General features: G+C 27.7%; 1 protein-coding gene across 1 annotated transcript in view; it reads right to left on the reverse strand.

The window, feature by feature from the left end:
- LOC125836467 (60S ribosomal protein L18a-2-like) overlaps positions 1-18,206 on the reverse strand; it is a 115,808-nt gene that overhangs the window by 88,200 nt on the left and 9,402 nt on the right. The window lies entirely within an intron of this gene.

Raw genomic sequence — 18,206 nt, forward strand, 5'->3', positions numbered from 1 at the left:
TAACAATGATGAAAGGAATGGATGAAAGTGAAACAATGTCGAAGATGATGGAAGAAAGAAGGGTGAAAACTTTTAGCAAAATAAATTACATATGAATATCTAATGTTTTGAATGAATAAAAATGTTGCGAAGATAAAAAGGTTTTACTATGGTGTAAATACTTTTACTTTTTGTGGATTTTTATCAAAAAAGCAGTAAAATAAAAGGGTTTAGTTTAGTGTAAAAAACTTTTACTTTTTGTGGAGTGTATAAAAAAGGCAAAAAAAAATAAAAAAATTATTGGATAGGCACAATAGCGTGTGACTTAAAAATAGTAATTGAAGAGATAAAATATAGAAAAATTAAATACCATAATTATCATCCCAAAATTAGGTAAATAATCCCAAAAAGAGAAGAGAAGAAAATAAAAAATAAAATCCGAAAAATTAATTATTTTGCTATGTTTGTAATTTTAAAACTATTTTTGTAATTAAATAAAAGTATGTGTATATATTGTTAATTAAAGCCTTAAGTAGTATATTATTGTAATTTTCAAAAAAATAATTACTCTCATAGAATTTCAAATTTCACGATAATATTCTTAAGTTTTATTAGTTAATTTAATATTTCTTGACAATGCTATTTTGCAAATACAAGAGCGGCTGAAACGTGACTATTCTGAGTTTTATCGACACATAATGCATTTGGGCCACTCGTCATGGGCTGGATGGGCCGGAAAAACGATTCTACAGCCAAAGGCCCAAAAAGAATGAAGAGCCCAATGGATGTCTGTCTCAATGGACTCTCTGCTTTATACTTTGCTCTAATTTTTTCGTCCCAACTTTACTTGTGGCACCAAAAACTATGAAATTAACCTATTAAATTGTGAGTTTAAGTTTTATACACCATAATTTATTTTATGATTCGTCATTAAAAATATATCTACACATCAATTTTCTTAATATGTTAAATTTGAAAATAAAATATATTACCGTCCATGACACGTAAAGTGATTATTCCTAGTTACTAGTTTTACAACACAGGTATAAATAATTTAGCTTGCTTTTGCTATATTTTCTCCTTCATAGTTTGAAATTCTTCTAAATCAAAGTATATTTATTGAATAATAAGTGATACTTCCTCCGTTTCAATTTGTATGTTTTAACCTTAGCTGGTTTTGTAAAGAATGTTTCTTTACTTTTTTAGCGACTCTTTAATTCAGTCTTCAACCTAACATATTTCAAGAGCACCATATTTTAGTACATTTCACTTATCTTTAGTTTAAAAAAAGGGCCGATTTTTTAAGTATACAACTTAACAATTGTATTTACACCAACATAGCAATACTTTTTTTTTCAATTATATAGCAATATTTTTTTTTTTAAATTCCAAATCAGCCACGCTTATCCCGATTTCCATAAATTTCTCCAATAATTTTACCTTCCCTAAATTATTCAAATATGTTAAAAAAATAAATCGGAACAATAAAATAAATAATAAAAAGAAAAAGAAAAATCGGAAATTAAAGCATGACAACCCACACTTTATTTTTTAATTCCTTAATTTTCTCCCCCTCTTTTATTTACCTTCCATAAATATCTCTAATATAGTTATTGCTTCTCTCTCATAATTCTAATCAAAATCATACTCTATACCTTCACTATTCTGAAAGTGTGTTCAATGGATTTTTTTCAGCACGACGGGAGATGGAATGAAACTGGTATTCACCATAATAATTGCTTCGATTATGGTTGTTTTAAAGTATATTTATTGGTTTTATTGATTTTTTTATAAATATATATATATATATATATATATATATATATATATATATATATATATATATATATATTGTTATAGCTTTATTGATTGGTATTTTTTGGATGGAATTTGTAAAACATAAACTATATTGTTCTCAATTGCTTTGCACCATACGTAGGTACTCGCCTATAGTTAAATTATTGGTTAATTAGTGGTTTATATATTGGTGTAGTCCATATATTTTGAATGCATATGTTTTTTAGTTAGTGGCGTATATACACCAAAATATTATGGTGTATTTTTGTTGAATTTTTATGTTATTTATCGGGTTATTCTACTAGGCACTATTATTTATTTTGTATCTACCAAAAACAAAACACCAACAAATATAAAATAAGATTTTATAAAGTTTTGTTATATGACAGTGGTTAGTTTGTTTATTGGTATTGTTTGGTTAGTTTGTAGTTCAAATGATGATATATATATATATATATCAATTTGAAGTGTACACAAATTTTTAATCCTAATATACACCATAATAATTGTAAATACTAAAATTTATACCAATTCTGCATAGTATTTAAACTAGTAAATTAATTTTAGCATTCTTTATCATAAATTATACCACTATAATACACAAATATAAGTTGGATTGTTTTGAAGTATTTTATTGGTTTTATTGATTAAACGTTTTTATAAACATATATTGCTATAGCTTTATTGATTGGCGTTTTTTGGATGGGATCTTAAATATGGAGTGTAACAAGTATGTATTAGTTTTTTAATTATTATTTTTTTAGTTTGATTGCTAAAATATATAGTTCATTTTTTTTTATTGTTTTAAGTTTTTTTTGTTGTTTTTCTTGCTTGATTTTTTGTGTAAATAGATATGTTAACTATGAAAAATATTGCTTGAATGACTGCTTCGTATATTGTTTGACACACAAATTTGAATTAATTTGATTATATAAAATGATTGAAAAATTTTGAGTTAAATTATGGTGTATATCTTGGTCTAGTTTATGTATTTCGTACTATAGTGCACTATACACCAAAATTTAATCATAATGTACAATATTGTTCAAGATAGCAATGTTAAACTATCATGTGCATTTTTTTTTATAATTAAGTTGAAACTGGTAATTTCTTGGTTAGTTTGTGGTGTATATATTGATGTACATCATATATTATATATTAGATTGAATTGTACACCAAAACATCACCATATTATACACCAAAACGTTACCATACTGTACACCAAAGCGTCACCATATTATATATCATTTCTAATTAATTTGTAATTTAAAAAATTATAAATAAGTGATTGTATTATGATGTTATACATTCTTGTAGGTTAGTATGTGTCTAACTATTTATCGAAATGTATCGCAGGAATGCATGTGGATTTCAAGATTGAAGGAGTGATATATGACACAAACACCAAAAAGAAGTTTACCAAATAAATACAATACTTTGTAATTAATTTTTTTTTTATGAATGGAATTTTTACTAATACTAGTGATTTTTTCATATATATATATATATATTGGTATAATTATTTATTAATTCGATGATAAATATTGATAGATAGTTGATAATATTATGGTGTAAGGCAACATATAGTTGAAATATATAACAAATATTAATGTTATAATCATGAATTTTTACTTCATGTGCAATTTAATTATTTGTTGGTGTAAGTTATTCATTGTGATTAAAAATAATTGTACACCAAACTTAATCTACAATGTACATTATTTAATATACTTTTTTTTAAAAAGTTAAAACTATTGAACGGTGCTATGGTTTATAATAGGAATAAAATTTGATTATATTTTGGTATAAGTTATTTATTATAATTACAAAAAAATGGTCAACGATATAATACAAATTCTATACCATTTAATATACTCACCCCCCACCCCACCCCTTTTTAACTAACATATATAAAATTGAAGAGAGAAGTAAAAAAAGATCTTCCCATAATAGTTGAAATGAAATTAAAGAGAGAGAAAATAAATTCAATAGTAATTGTATGAAATTAATGAGAAACGTGTTTAAGGATAGAAATCATATTAATTAGATGATACATTTTTACTCCCTAAAAATTAGTGTCAAAATCTAAAAAGATAATTAGAAAAAACGTAATTGAAGAGAGAGAGAGAGAAAATTAGCATCAAATTCTAAAAAGATAATTAAAAAAAAAAACGTAATTGAAGAGAGAGAGAAAAAATTAGCATCAAAATCTAAAACAGATAATTTAAGAAAAACGTAATTGAAGAGAGAGAAAAATATTTTTTACCACAGTAATTGTATCAAGTAAAAAAAGAGAAAAAAAAAATTTAAGTAAAAGAAATGTATGCAATTATAATTGTGTTGATAATCTAAATGGTAAAAGTAATAAATAATGAGTTCCATAAAATAAGCCACTAAGGCACAAAAATAGGTATAAACACGTGTGAAGATATATATATTTAATAAGCTGTCATATGTATAATTAAAATGTTATTGTTATAAACAAAAAAAAGTTTGAAACTGTTTAGCAGAGAGAATATTTGATAAATATTAATATCCTAATTATACTCCATATAAAAGGCACAAAATATTAATAGTATGAGAGAGAAAAATCTGTAAAACAAAATTAAATTAAATACAAAAATTAAATATTTGTTATGTATGTAATTTAAAAACTTAGTTTGTAATTAAATATAAATATATTGATATTTTGTTAATAAAAGTCTTAAGGAGTATATTTTTGTAATTTTCACTTAAAAATACATAATTCAAAAGTCTTTTTTACTTTCTTTAACTATCAAGTCCATACCAACTACCAAATCTAAACCAAACAAACATATTGAAACAGAGGCCGTATGCATTATACATTCCCCTATCTCACCTTATCTAGTTGGGCCCTCATCAATCAATGAAACATTTGACCCTTTGGTGCGGCAAAAGTCGTAGAAATTACTATTTTTTTTAAATATAAATATATATAATATACTTTGTTAATCAAGGCAAAGAGCATACATTATACATATGTGATATATATGTGATATGCTATACGTTAGATGAATCTAATTTGTTGGCAAACTCTAAAGAGACATGAATATCAAGAAGCACTTTCTTAACATCACACATGTTGTCTGCCTTTTCCTTTTTCTTTTTTGCTTATATTCTTCAATTTGATAATTAAATGCAATTAATCTTACATGGGAAATAAATCCACATTACCTTGTTATCACCTGAGAAAAAAGTGGCTTATTGCGCAAAATCATTTACATATTTGAATACTCTCTTCATTAGTAAAGTTCATTATATCTTTAATTATATTAGATGATTAATGTTGAAGAAGAAGGAAGCTGACGATTGGAACATGTCAAAGGAACAGGTCCAACGAAGCTGACTGACGTGTCTGCAGCAAGTGTTGATGAAGAAGGAAGCTAACGATTGGAACATGTCAAAGGAACAGGTCCAACGAGCCTGACTGACGAGTTTACAACACTACTGTAAAATTAGAGTCGCACTAGGATTAGACTATTTATATTAATTAGGATTATATTACGACTAGAATTATATTATGATTAAGATTATATTACGACTAGAATTATATTATGATTAGGATTATATTACGACTAGGATTAGATTATTTATAATTGCATTATTATTATTATTATTATTATTATTATTATTATTATTATTATTATTATTATTATTATTATTATAAGTATTGTAGTAGGACTCTAAGTATAGTTAACTTAGGACTTTACAATTCTGTCCCTATATAAGGAGGTTGTAACTCAACATTATTTTCATCAATACAATCCTTGATTTATCTAATCCTAGACGTGAGATTTCTACAATTAATAGCTACGTAAATATCTATGACTTGTTTTAAATTATAAATTTCAAAAGTTTTACATCTTTATTAAACTTCGCGTCAAGTTAAATAACTTGATTGAGGTGGTGGGAGAAACTAATTGTACTCTCTTATTCTCTTTTTCCTGTGTTTGCTTTTGTGGATTCACGAAAAATAGAGCACTAGAACAATCTAGGCGTACCATATCTCTGGAAGACTTGAGGAGTTCTATTGCGCGCAGCGTATATTTTGAATGTATTTTTTCCGTGATTCGAGCACTATTTTTTAATGTAAAATGATTTAATCAGTATTTGATTGTTAGGAATATTAGGCGACTATTTTGATAATATCCATGTTTGATGTCTTGATTTCTTTATGAATTTTGTAGGAATTTATGGGATTAAGTTGATGGAATATTCAAAATCTAGTTTTCTGATCTTTATGAATACACAAGAGTTTATGAGTTATTTGAAATGTCTCTTCATGGAAATATGTATTGAATGTATGATTAAAAGTGATTTTTAATACTACGTAACCGGATCTAAACTCATTCGATTTGATTTTTACAGCAACATGTTAGCTGTATATATGACTATATAATTCCCAAATCTTGAATGTATATTTGAACATATCTCAACAAAATGACATTTTTCTTATCCGATTCATGATGGTTTCTAGTATAGTTATTCTGATTGATTTAATTGACTTTTTTGTGTGTTTTTTTGACCGACACCTATATCTTAATTTTGATTCATTTTGGTGCATGCCTCACTAGTTTTCTCATGTTCTTTAATTTCCTGGACCTACTAGATTTTCTTTTAGGTATATATGGCAATCATTTTCCATTTTGCAATCTTGGCAGGCTGTTGATGGAAGCTAGTGGAGTTTTGTATTATTTTTACTTTTTTTTTTGGAATTAAAAAATAAAATGATTTCTAAATCTTTTATCTTTCTACATTTTATTTGGACTTCATACTAAAATTGTTTTTTTTCTTTTACTTGTTTATCATAGCGTCTTTTAAAAATGGTCTCTCTATCTTCACGAGATAATAATTAATTAATAACGTCTCCATATTCTCGTCAGACTCCGCTTATAAGACGATTTCGCTGGCTATGTATTGCTGTTGTTGTTGTTGCATATCATAGTAAATTGATGCAAATTTATTAGTTTCTTTTCAATATTATCCTTATTAATCATTAAAATATTAACATAAAACAATAAAGTTTTTTTTAAGTATAATTAATGAAAAAAATTAGTAAAATAAATATGTATTTAAAGGAGAGCGTTAAGTCATAACGAGTCAAGTAAAATAGAACGGAAGGGAGGAGTATAATGTGATTGACTACTTTCCAATGATGTTGGTTTGGCCCATTGGTCGTGTAACATGTGCAAGCCTCTCAACGCTTAGTGACTTTGGTCGCACTAAATAACAAGTACCTTCCAACTGCCGACTTAGACTAGCATCCCTCGTTTGGACTTTTTTTTAAAAAATAAAAAAATAAAAATTCATACTCGATATTTGGTATTTATTTTGAGATTTTGATTAGTTTAGATTCACCCTCTTACCAAGCTCTTTTCATTCTCAAGACAAGAGCTCTGGAATTTTTATTTATCTCATCACAACATCCGAAGGTCTCTATTTATGACTCTTATTGAGGTTTTGGTATAGGCCATGTGAGTTGTGACATGAATTTTATTTTTAAATCAGATATGGGTTGGGGGTTAAAAAACTCTATCCTCTAATACTATGTCTGCTTTTCTTGTACATGATTTTTTTTCAATTTATGGGTTCTTATAGCAATTTCAAGTTGATATACAATTAATAATAATTGTATAAGAGATCGAATTTTGAGTTAAATATTCTGATACATTTAATAATTTTTTAAATAGAATTATATGGTCTAGACAAACATTATTTGTTTACCTGAACTCAACAACGGACACTCTTGGTCGAAAGTTCCATCAGTTGGAATACTGGATAGAACCTCTTTTGTTTGGGCCGGTAGCTAAAAGAAAGTCCTCGCTTTCTCTTGAGCAAGGGAAGGGCAGCATAGCATTAGCTTTAATTGAACAAGCTCAACCTTGAAAAAACAAGGTGGTAGGCCGACGTTGAAGCGAAGTTGATAGTCCTCGTATTGGTAATTATTATACGCTAAAAGTCATAACCATTACACTAGATTCGCACTTGCCTAGCAAACATGGTGCCCAATCGGAAGTCACATAATGCAACATACTATTCAACATCTTGTGACGAAGAAAATAGACATTAGACTTAACTAATCAATCTCAAAAATTAGCTCACTAGGTGAAGAATTAAACTAAAATATTGAGTTCGACTGAACCTCTACATCATCTTGTAGCTTTATTAATTTCATCCACATTTAATGTGAAACTACTAATACTCCTTCTCATAATCAATACTAGACATTTGAAGCATAAATTGACAATATAATATGAAGTTTCAATATAGAAAATCAAAAAAATTATGCTTGATATATTTAACTCTGATACAATGATAAGTGCAAGCATATGCCAATCTAGGTCATAGAATCGAATCATCATGTTTCAATAAATTAAACGTTTGAGTTGTTGATTACGAATTACTACTAAATTAGTATTGAAATGAAATGAATTAAATGAGTTTCATCCAAACCAAATATATAGTTGAACCGGAGATTATATAATTTTACACGTAAACAATAATTCTAAAAAGAATATATTGAAACGCGTTGAATATACAATAATGTGAACAAACAACAATTATTATTGTCTTAATTAATTAGTTTACATGATAACTAACTTAGTACGCAGCCATCGACAGCCACGTATACTCAAAAGAACAGAAAAGTATAACACATAACTTTGTCTTTGCATTTGACAGGTAACCCAACAAGATTCCTAATTTTGACATGATAATTAGGCAATAAACCAAGAATTTGAATATTTGTGGAATTCAGCATCACTGCCTAAATATCTGCTTGGATTTTTTTGTACAAGCCACAGTCAAATCAACTACTTATAATTAATTAGGCAAGATAATACTAATCGGACGTAGTTAATTAACCACCCACACACTTAATTTATGTGGTAGTTTTTTATTTCTAATATATTTAATACAAGATCTAATTTTCAATTTTCATCTTACTTGTTCATTTTTATAAATCAAGGGAAATTTATTGTTTGTTTTCAATACTATTATTATCATCAAATAACTACATAAAGTATTTATTTTTTTCGTTCATTTTTACTTGTCTACTTTGAACATTGCACATTCCTTAGAAACCAATGATTGATATTCCTTAGAAAACTCTAATTTTAAAACTGTGGATAAGTTAAAGTGAACGATGGAAATAATAGTTAAATTTAGATTATTTTTAAAAAAAGAGTGTTAATTTGTATAGACACATAATTAATTAATGTCACATTCTATATATGGACCCTTACTTGCACTAATTGAAATCAAATCCTGAAAGAAGACCAACACATGAGGGGGAACATCTGGCACGTGCTTTATCTTATTGGATCTCAAACACATGGGTTGTGTTGCAACCCCCACCCCACAACCCCCACCTCAACCCCAAAATAATTGATTTTTTGTTTTAATTAATGAAAGTGTATATCTACGTAAGTTTCCAACGAAAGAACCCTTTAAATTAAGCTTCAACTTTTCAATAACATAATTTAGCTAACCATAACGAAATATCAAAGAATGAAGTTTTCCATAGAGGAATATATAAGAATGAATAATATTCCTCAAAGATATTACCCTCTCCGTTCACTTTTATTTGTTACTTTTAAAAAAAAAAGTTTTTTCTTTTTATTTGTGACATATCAAGAAAAAATAAATATATTTTTTATGTTTACTCTCAACATCAAATACTCATTCTTCAAATCAGTTTCCAAGACTTACATCATTTTATAGGGATAAATTAATAAAATACTTATATCAATTATTATTTTCTTAATAAGTATGCCAAGTCTAAATGTGACAATTAAAACTGAACCGGGAGTATTTTAGAGTAGTTTCTTTTTCTTTTCAAAACTTTACTGTCCCTTTTTAAAAACAATATTTTTCACATACTCTAATTCAAATTAATGCAAGACCAAATGTACTAACATAAATGAAAAATGGTCCCACTTCCAATCATTTTCAACTTAAATAGTTATAATTAGTGTTCATTGGTTAAACCAAAGGACCACAACCCATAGGTATGATGCTAAACTTAGCCCCAAGAATATTCATTCTTTGTCTTATCTAAATTAAAGAAACAAACAAAAATATACACTCATTTCCATTAAGTTTTAAATTTTTTCCTTTTAGTGAAAAAATTACGAATTTATTCTCATCCTAATGATCACGTAAATTGAGCTAAAAACTTTTTATCTTTGTGTCAAATTTAAATGTGCTCACAAGAGGTTGTAACAGGGTAGGTAACTCTTCAGTCTCAACTATATATCTCGAATTTGAAAACGTTTTTCCTCAAATAAAACTCTGATATTGATCCAAATAAGTAAGGCCCTAAAATAACTAGGCAGGGGCAGAGCTAGTGGGTGGACCATGAAAGTGGCTCTTCACATGAACTGACACCGGAAAAATAAACCAGAATAGCACTAGCCTGTGGGTGCCTTATTTGTTTCATGCAATAATAGATGAAAGAAGGCAATTGGGTGAATCTAATCTTCATCAACTTGGCCCTTGGCCTGCCCTCTCACTTCACACGGGAGCAGAGACAAATTCAGAATTTTAAACTTCTAAAAAGGATGTATATCTTATTGATTTCTGAATAAATTATCTATACATATAATGTGAATGTTATAAAGATACTATATATAATAAGGTTATTTATATTGAATTTGTAACTAAAACTCTAGCTCTGTGTTTATGTGAGCTTATGTTATTATTTAGATTCGAATCATTTCTAATACGGAATTGTCCAGGGCAGGGTCGATTTCACACTAGAAGTGGATTAAAGAGTGCAAAAAAGTACCTTTCTAATATCGTACTCAATAATTGAGTACTAGTGTTTTATTTATGTTATAAATAAAAAAATACGTCGTAAATCATGGAATAAATCCTAAAGTTATTTTATTGCATTTAATATTTGAGTACTACATGTATCTATCTTCATTGATGATTTTTCTTTAATGAAAAAAAAAATGGGATATTGTTACTTTAGAATAAAGAAATATCTTCTAATAATAAGGCAAAGCAAAGGCTCGTGACTTATCTGTATTACTGTCTTTCTGGTACATACAAGTTGATCATCATATATAATAATATTACTATGAATGGGGACCTTTCCAACAAGGCAAACAACTAATCTATTTTTCTGATGTATTTTTAGCGATAATTAACATTTTTATAAATGTTTCTAAAGCTTATAGCAATATTAAATCTAATGACAATTAAATAATGTCGGTAAAGACTTTAACACACTGTCTTTATGTATATTTATTGTTGTTTTTGTTGTAGTGCTTAAGCCGTATATATATATTTTTATATATATTTATTCTCAACTCATCGATCACCAATATGAGCTCAAAATCCTGATTAAATTCATAACCAATAGATTCATTAACATGTTATTTGCATGATTACGAAATTGTAATGATGGTTAGTTTCCTAAAATGATGGTTTGAAATTCTAAAATGATGGAACCCCTAAAACATTAGGTAGCTAATGGTCAAAAATATTATTCCAAGCTAGATTCTCTACCAAAGCATTTTGATTTAGTGAAGCATTTTTGTAGTCAAGGACCACAAGACCATAAAGATGATAGATATAGAAAAAATTATTGGAAAGTACTCTCATAGAAGGTATATCTAGGACCACCCTTACCTGCGAATAGTTTATCTGATCATGAAATTTGATTAGATTTTATAAATTTGATCTTCAAATATTTTCAAGATCCGTTGTTTGGACTTTTACTGATAAAACTTTAAATATTTTTCAAGTAAAATGCATGTCCAAACACAACTTGAAATTCCAACAATCACAACTATAAAAGCTAATAAGAGATCTCAAGTTCAATTTTTGAAAATATAGAACTTCTTGACATGCATGGAGCGTTTTAAACTCCCATATAGTGATCATAAGTAGCTCTAGAATTTAAACTTTATTGGTTCTAAATTTTTGGGCAACGACTCAAGTGTTTGTAAATGAGTTTTAGTTAGTGTATTTTCAAACACAACTAAATATAAGAATTTGAATCAAAATTACTGAGTTATATCAAATTCATATATATGTTAACATCCACAATCACCTTTGCCTCTTTTAATAAACCTACACAATATGAATTTGAATTAGTCGGATTGAATGATAAAAGGAAAAAATTATGTTGGACCACCTTTTGCTGAGGACCATGGTATGCAGCATCCCGTTTTTAGGCCCGTGGTTATCTGCACTTCACGAGATTTTTTCCTTCTCTTTTTTTTTTTGGGGCAAAAAAAGGATTAATTGGGGTTAAATAATCACAAGAATATTGTGACTCTATTAATTAAATCTACCAAATTAAACTTTGATCATGATTCATGCATCACTTTTGACTTAATTATTATATACTTTATTCAACAATTTTGTTAAACTCGTGAGTAAGCAGTATGATCCTAATTAACTAAATGGATAAAAAACCTAATCCAGAAAGTTGAAAAAACAATAAACAAACAAATTATTATTAATTAATAAAAAGAAAAGTTGAAAGAGACATTTTTTTTTTCATGTTTATAAATTTGCATTTTGTTTCTTATTCTTTTTGTCCTTTGTTATTTTTGTCTGAACTCCAAATAATTGGGAAGAGATTTTTTAAAATGGAAAGAGATTTTGACTTTCATAAAAAAAAATACATAAAAAAATTCATATTCTATTTTATCATCTCATACTATATGCTGGGCCTATGGGTCTACAAGTAATAAATTAATAAATATGGTTGATTAAAATAAGTTATCTTTAATTAGACTTTACATTCTTTTTTGGGTCTGGTGGTGAGGGTTGCCTTTTTCTCAAAAGTTCCTTTATTCATCCAATTTAACTAAAATCTAGAGAAATTGACTTTCTTGAAACTTCAAGAAAAGGATCAAACTTATCATTTTGTGGACTACTACTCTAGCCCTTTTTTTCTAACATGAAAAAGGCTTATTTAATTAAATAATTAATTACTATATAGTACCAATTTCTTAAATGTATTTACTAATTAACAATTAATTTCAATTTAGATGGGATGGATGGAGAGAGAGAGATTAAAGGACAATAAGAGACTCCCAAGGTGTGGGGTGTTTCTCACAAGGATCTTGAGTAGGTCCTACCAAATTGAACTACAAAGTTCAATGAAGATTATGCCAATATGATATATAGGTGATAGCTAGGGAAGGGCAAGTAGTGAATAGAGGCGGGAAAAAAGATTGTGATGGTGCGGTAAGTACTTCTTCATTCTTAAAAAGATCTTTGAAGTTCGAGTCTTCTGGGTACAAACTCACCTTTGTTTAGGTGCTAGCCTTTTACCCGCCAATATAAAACCTTCTGACATGAATTCAGATTTAGTCAAAATCTAATGTGGGTACCATCACGAAATGTGAAACAAAAAAAGTAGTGAATAGACATTTTTAAAAATAAAATAAAATATCCAAACAAAATTAAAGATGCTTTCTCCAATATTTAATTGAATTGAGGAACTATGGATGAAATAAAATGAAGGTATCATGAGTGAACTAAACTTGAGGTACCTTAAAACTTAAATTACATGAAATGAATAAGTTATTAAAATTCATACATACGAAATAATCTAGAGTTTAGGAGTGATAAATCAAACTTAATAAAACGTCGGAATTTTGATTGCATTGGTAACATGCCAAACACTTTGTTTGGAATTAGGCTTTAGCAATCCAATTTAAAGGAGGTGTCGAGGTCGCCTTCCTTTTAACGTGAGATTTCTCGGTGCAAATTTAGATTTAATTAGGCTAATATAGATACCAAACTGTATATATTTACACATTTTCTGCTATTATTTCTCTGTTATATTGATTATCTTTCCTCTGCTTTCAATTTTTTTGCCCAATATACTCACTACTTGTTATTCCGAAATATGAATTAGCTAATTTATTGATAGATTTTAATAAATATCATTATGACTCAATTTTTCGGATCGTGAAATAAATAGATATGATATCAAGTGGGCAAATTAAATTGTAGCTTAGGAAACAAGTGGAGTGGATATGGCCAAACTTGGCCAAACTCTATGGAACCTACAACCACTAATTCTCACATGTGATGCACGTGGCAGTTATATCTAAAAAGATCCTTCTCAATTTTCGCTTTAAAATATTTTATTTGAGTCAAATGATATATTGGAGATATTTTCTTTCATTTGTTTGACCTATATTTTTTAGTCAGCTTTCAAAAGAATCATTTTTAAGTGAATTTTTAATTTTTAATTTTCATTTGATATATTTAAGATAATAAAATTTAAAATATTTTAATTTATTTAACACGTATTTAATTTAAAATTATATAACAATTTTTTAAAAATAAAATTCATGTCAAACTAAAAAAATTGAAACAGAAAATTAGCTTTTATATTGTTGGTCTTGTCAACGGCAACTACTAACAAAGTAAAAACGGACTGAAAAATATAAATAAAAGAAAAAGACAAGGATTATTATTATTCATATCTCTTGACATCGACAATAAGAAACTGTTTGTATTTAAGATCCAACTTCGTTGACAAAAGCTTAGAGAAAAAAATAATATTATTTTCAAGAAAAGTTACTTTTGGTATTTGATACTATTAAAAATAGATTTTTAAAATTATTTTATATCAAAAAGGAAGAAAAATTACCCCTCACTTCACTTGTATGTAGAAAGTAAAGTACCTTTATATTATTTACTTCAATTAATACTAGAAGTTATTTAAATAACTTCACTTATCTTTCTGAGTGAATTTTGAAAATATTTTACTTATTTCTTACCATTATACATATCACATTTTGAGATTACATGAAAACTGTGCTGCATATATATATATATATCATGTGTCGATTATTGGTTATCATAAAGTTTATAAATTTTACATAATATCATAATTAAAATTTGGTATATCTATTTTCAGACTTATAATTTCTCTTTACATATTTTCTCATTTTTATTAGGTCATTGCAACAGATATAACTTTTAGTGATAATAAATATACATATTAATAGAGAGTGATAAAACCTTTACTGACATTAGTTAATTGATATTGGATTCAATGCCAGTACAAGATTTAGAGACTTTCTCAAAGAATATTAAATATCGCTAAAAATATATTTTTACTAACAATTAAGTTATTATTGTTAAAAATCATTTTTGATGTGGTGTGCAGTCTCTTACCCTTATGATCTCAATTCTTTTTCACTTTCCATATCATTATTTTATTTAAAAGGTGGACCAGTTTGTTCCTTATAAGAGGATGAAATTAAACAATTATTTTTGTGTATGTATGGTAGGGTAAATTTCTATATGGATACTAGACCACAAAAAAGAGGATATCCTTTAAATTTTACTCTAGATTCTTTAAATATTTTAGTTTGTTGTTTTATTTTTACTCAAGAAGAAAATACTTCACATTTCTTCTTCTTTAAGTTTTGGACCACTTGTGATGCTGCTGTTAGATCATGTAAAGAATTATTTGCATTATTGCCCTTCAAACGAGTTGGTGTCTTAGTATATTTGGTAGGGAGGGACGAAAATATTTTCTGAAAAATATATTTTAGTTTTCTTATATTTGATTGGTTAAAATATTTGGTAAATATTTTCTCAAGCAAAATAAGTTTTTTAAAATGAAGTAAATGAATTTCATAATGGAAGTAGAGAAAACAAGTTGCATAAGTGACATTCTAAGTTTATTGTCTCTTCCCTCAACTCTCACCCCTTGACCATCTCACCGCCACTCTCAATCTCATCCCGCTTCCATAGTATTTTGCTAAATAACGCTCTCTTAGAATAATACTTTCTTACTTACTTATTAAACACTAGAAAATAAGCAAGAAATTCACTTGTTAATATTTTTCTTCAAATTAAATACACCTTTAGTCTTCGATTTTGTCCTTAAAAGTCGAATTTATACCTAGCAAAACAATAATTATGAAATATTATAATCTAAAAGTATAAATTATGTCCAACAAAATAATTATATAATTTAATTATTTATTAATAGATAAAAATTAAAGACCAACATAAAATAAGAACAAAAGTGCAAATGATACTATCTTTCAAGTAAAGGAGAAATATAGCTCCTTAGCCCAAAATATAACCCTACTAATACAATTTTTTTTTAGTTTCTTATATGATGTTTGATATCTTGTCCTACTATTTTATATTCGTCCCAGATAGGAGCCCATTCGAGACTTGAACTCCTTATCAAGATTGTTTTCATATTTAGGATTTGAACATAAAGCTACTAATTAAGATTAGAATAGTCTCATCCACATCATCACATCTGATGATACTAACCCAAAATTGTTCTTAAACTGAATTTGGTTTCTAGTACAAGTTCTTTCGAGAATATATGATTGTTCGTCTTATTGGGATTCCTCATAAATTAATTAGTTTTGTAGTGACTACGATTGTGTTTTTACATTCAAATTTAAAATCGATAATTTGAGCAAATTCACAAAAACCAATTTTTTCTATACTAACAAAATTTTACTTTGACTCGCCCACTTTTAGAACCTTATCTTAAAAGCATTAAATTAATAATTAAGCAACCGTACGTGTGATCCTTCGATTTGTAAGTCACTATTGCTGATCGATTTGACCACATCATTCCAGAATATTTTTTACAAATACATTTGGTTACAATTTATTTTTGCATGTCTGACTTTTTATCTGCATTAAATTTATTTTAAAAAATAAAATAAAATCGAAAAGTCCCACATTGAAAGATAAAATGATGTTTAACAAAAATGATTTGATATTCAAATAGACTCAAACTGAGCTTTCTGATTAAGAATAAAGATTTACTTATCGTTCTATCACAATTATCACAATTTATTTGTAAATGAAGTTCAATTTTGCTTCAATGCAAATTAAGTCGGCAAAACATCTTTCCCAAATAGTGTGATTTTCATGATAAAATTCAGCCTACCTAATGGGTCCTCCCTCCTCCTTGAGATTCCCTTTCATCATCATGATGATTAGAAGAGGTGGAATCAGAATTTTTATTTAAAAAGTTTAAAATATAAAACTTTTTAAATATACGAAGGAGTCAAAGGTTGTTCAACGTTTATTATATGTAAAAATAATTTTAATTATATACAATCGACATATATTTTTTGTCGAAGAAGATTCAAATAACCCCTTTATCATACCTAACTCGGCTCCGCCCCTAATCATCATCATTAAATAAAACTTAAAACTATACCCTTTTCCATTTAGTCTCTCCCACCTACACAAACACCTCATTTTCTAAGATATTTCATGCATGTGGGCGTGTTATTTATTGCATGAACCAACCCTTCACCCGTCTCTATCATTTTGCATTCTACACCAACATTAACTAAAACAAAATTTGTAATATATGATCCAATTTGTGACTTAGTAGACAAAAGGGATTCAATGAACTCCAAACATCAAGCACATGGAACCTTATGTATGGAGAAGAGACAACAACATTTGTTAGGCATGCACATAATTTCAATTTTCAAAAACATAATACTAAGATATATCGACCTTTTACAAATTTTGTCCATTATTTTGTCTTCGACTTCAATATAGAATTTGAAATTGAAAAGGTGGTTCGAGAAATATATCAAATGAGATACTCTATACATTTTTAAATATAAATGAGAATATCAGAGTTCCAACGTCATTTCCAATTGTATCCCTAAGATATGATCACATGTTCAAAATCAAACTTACATTTTGTAACAACAACTACTTTAATAACATAAGGTTAGAAAAATTGATTCTTTAAATTTGAAAAGGAAAGGATACAAAGAACGTAGATTTTTTTTGTTTAGTAAACTAAAGTTTTCTCACATGGAATTCGATTTCTTATTGGTCCACGTGTTTTCCACAAAATAGTTCCCCAAATCCTATTTGGGATTTGTTGGTCCAATTCTAGAAAATGAAATGAAAAACACCTATCTGTTTTTTCACTCAAATTCCATCCTTACAATAAAATGCTTATTCTTAAAATTTCTATCTTGGTGGAGATCCCACCACCATTACCATTTTCCCCAAAAATCTTGCAACAATATTTCCATTTTCTTTCTCTTAATTCTCTCAACAAATTCCCCTTGCACCTGAACTATTATCAAGAAAATCATGTTTGCCACTTCAACAACCTTATAACTCATATCTTGCCTCATCAGTTGTTTACTGTGTTTCAATATTGCTATGTTTTCTTCTATTTTGTACTTGCATTTGCTCACTCGAGCTTTTGGTAACAATCTCTCTACCTCTACTAGATCTGCGTACAGTCTACCTTCTCCAGACCCCACTTGTGGGAAGATACTATAGAAGTAGGCAAGTAGCAATGTCACGTACTTAAAGCTAAATGCTTTTTCAAAAGAAACACTTGACCCGTGTATCACCCCAACTACTTCTTCAACTACATCCTCTATATATAAACACGC

This window comes from Solanum verrucosum, unplaced genomic scaffold (genome assembly GCF_900185275.1).
Source record: "Solanum verrucosum unplaced genomic scaffold, falcon-dt-bn FXZP01000278.1, whole genome shotgun sequence".
NCBI lineage: Eukaryota > Viridiplantae > Streptophyta > Magnoliopsida > Solanales > Solanaceae > Solanum > Solanum verrucosum.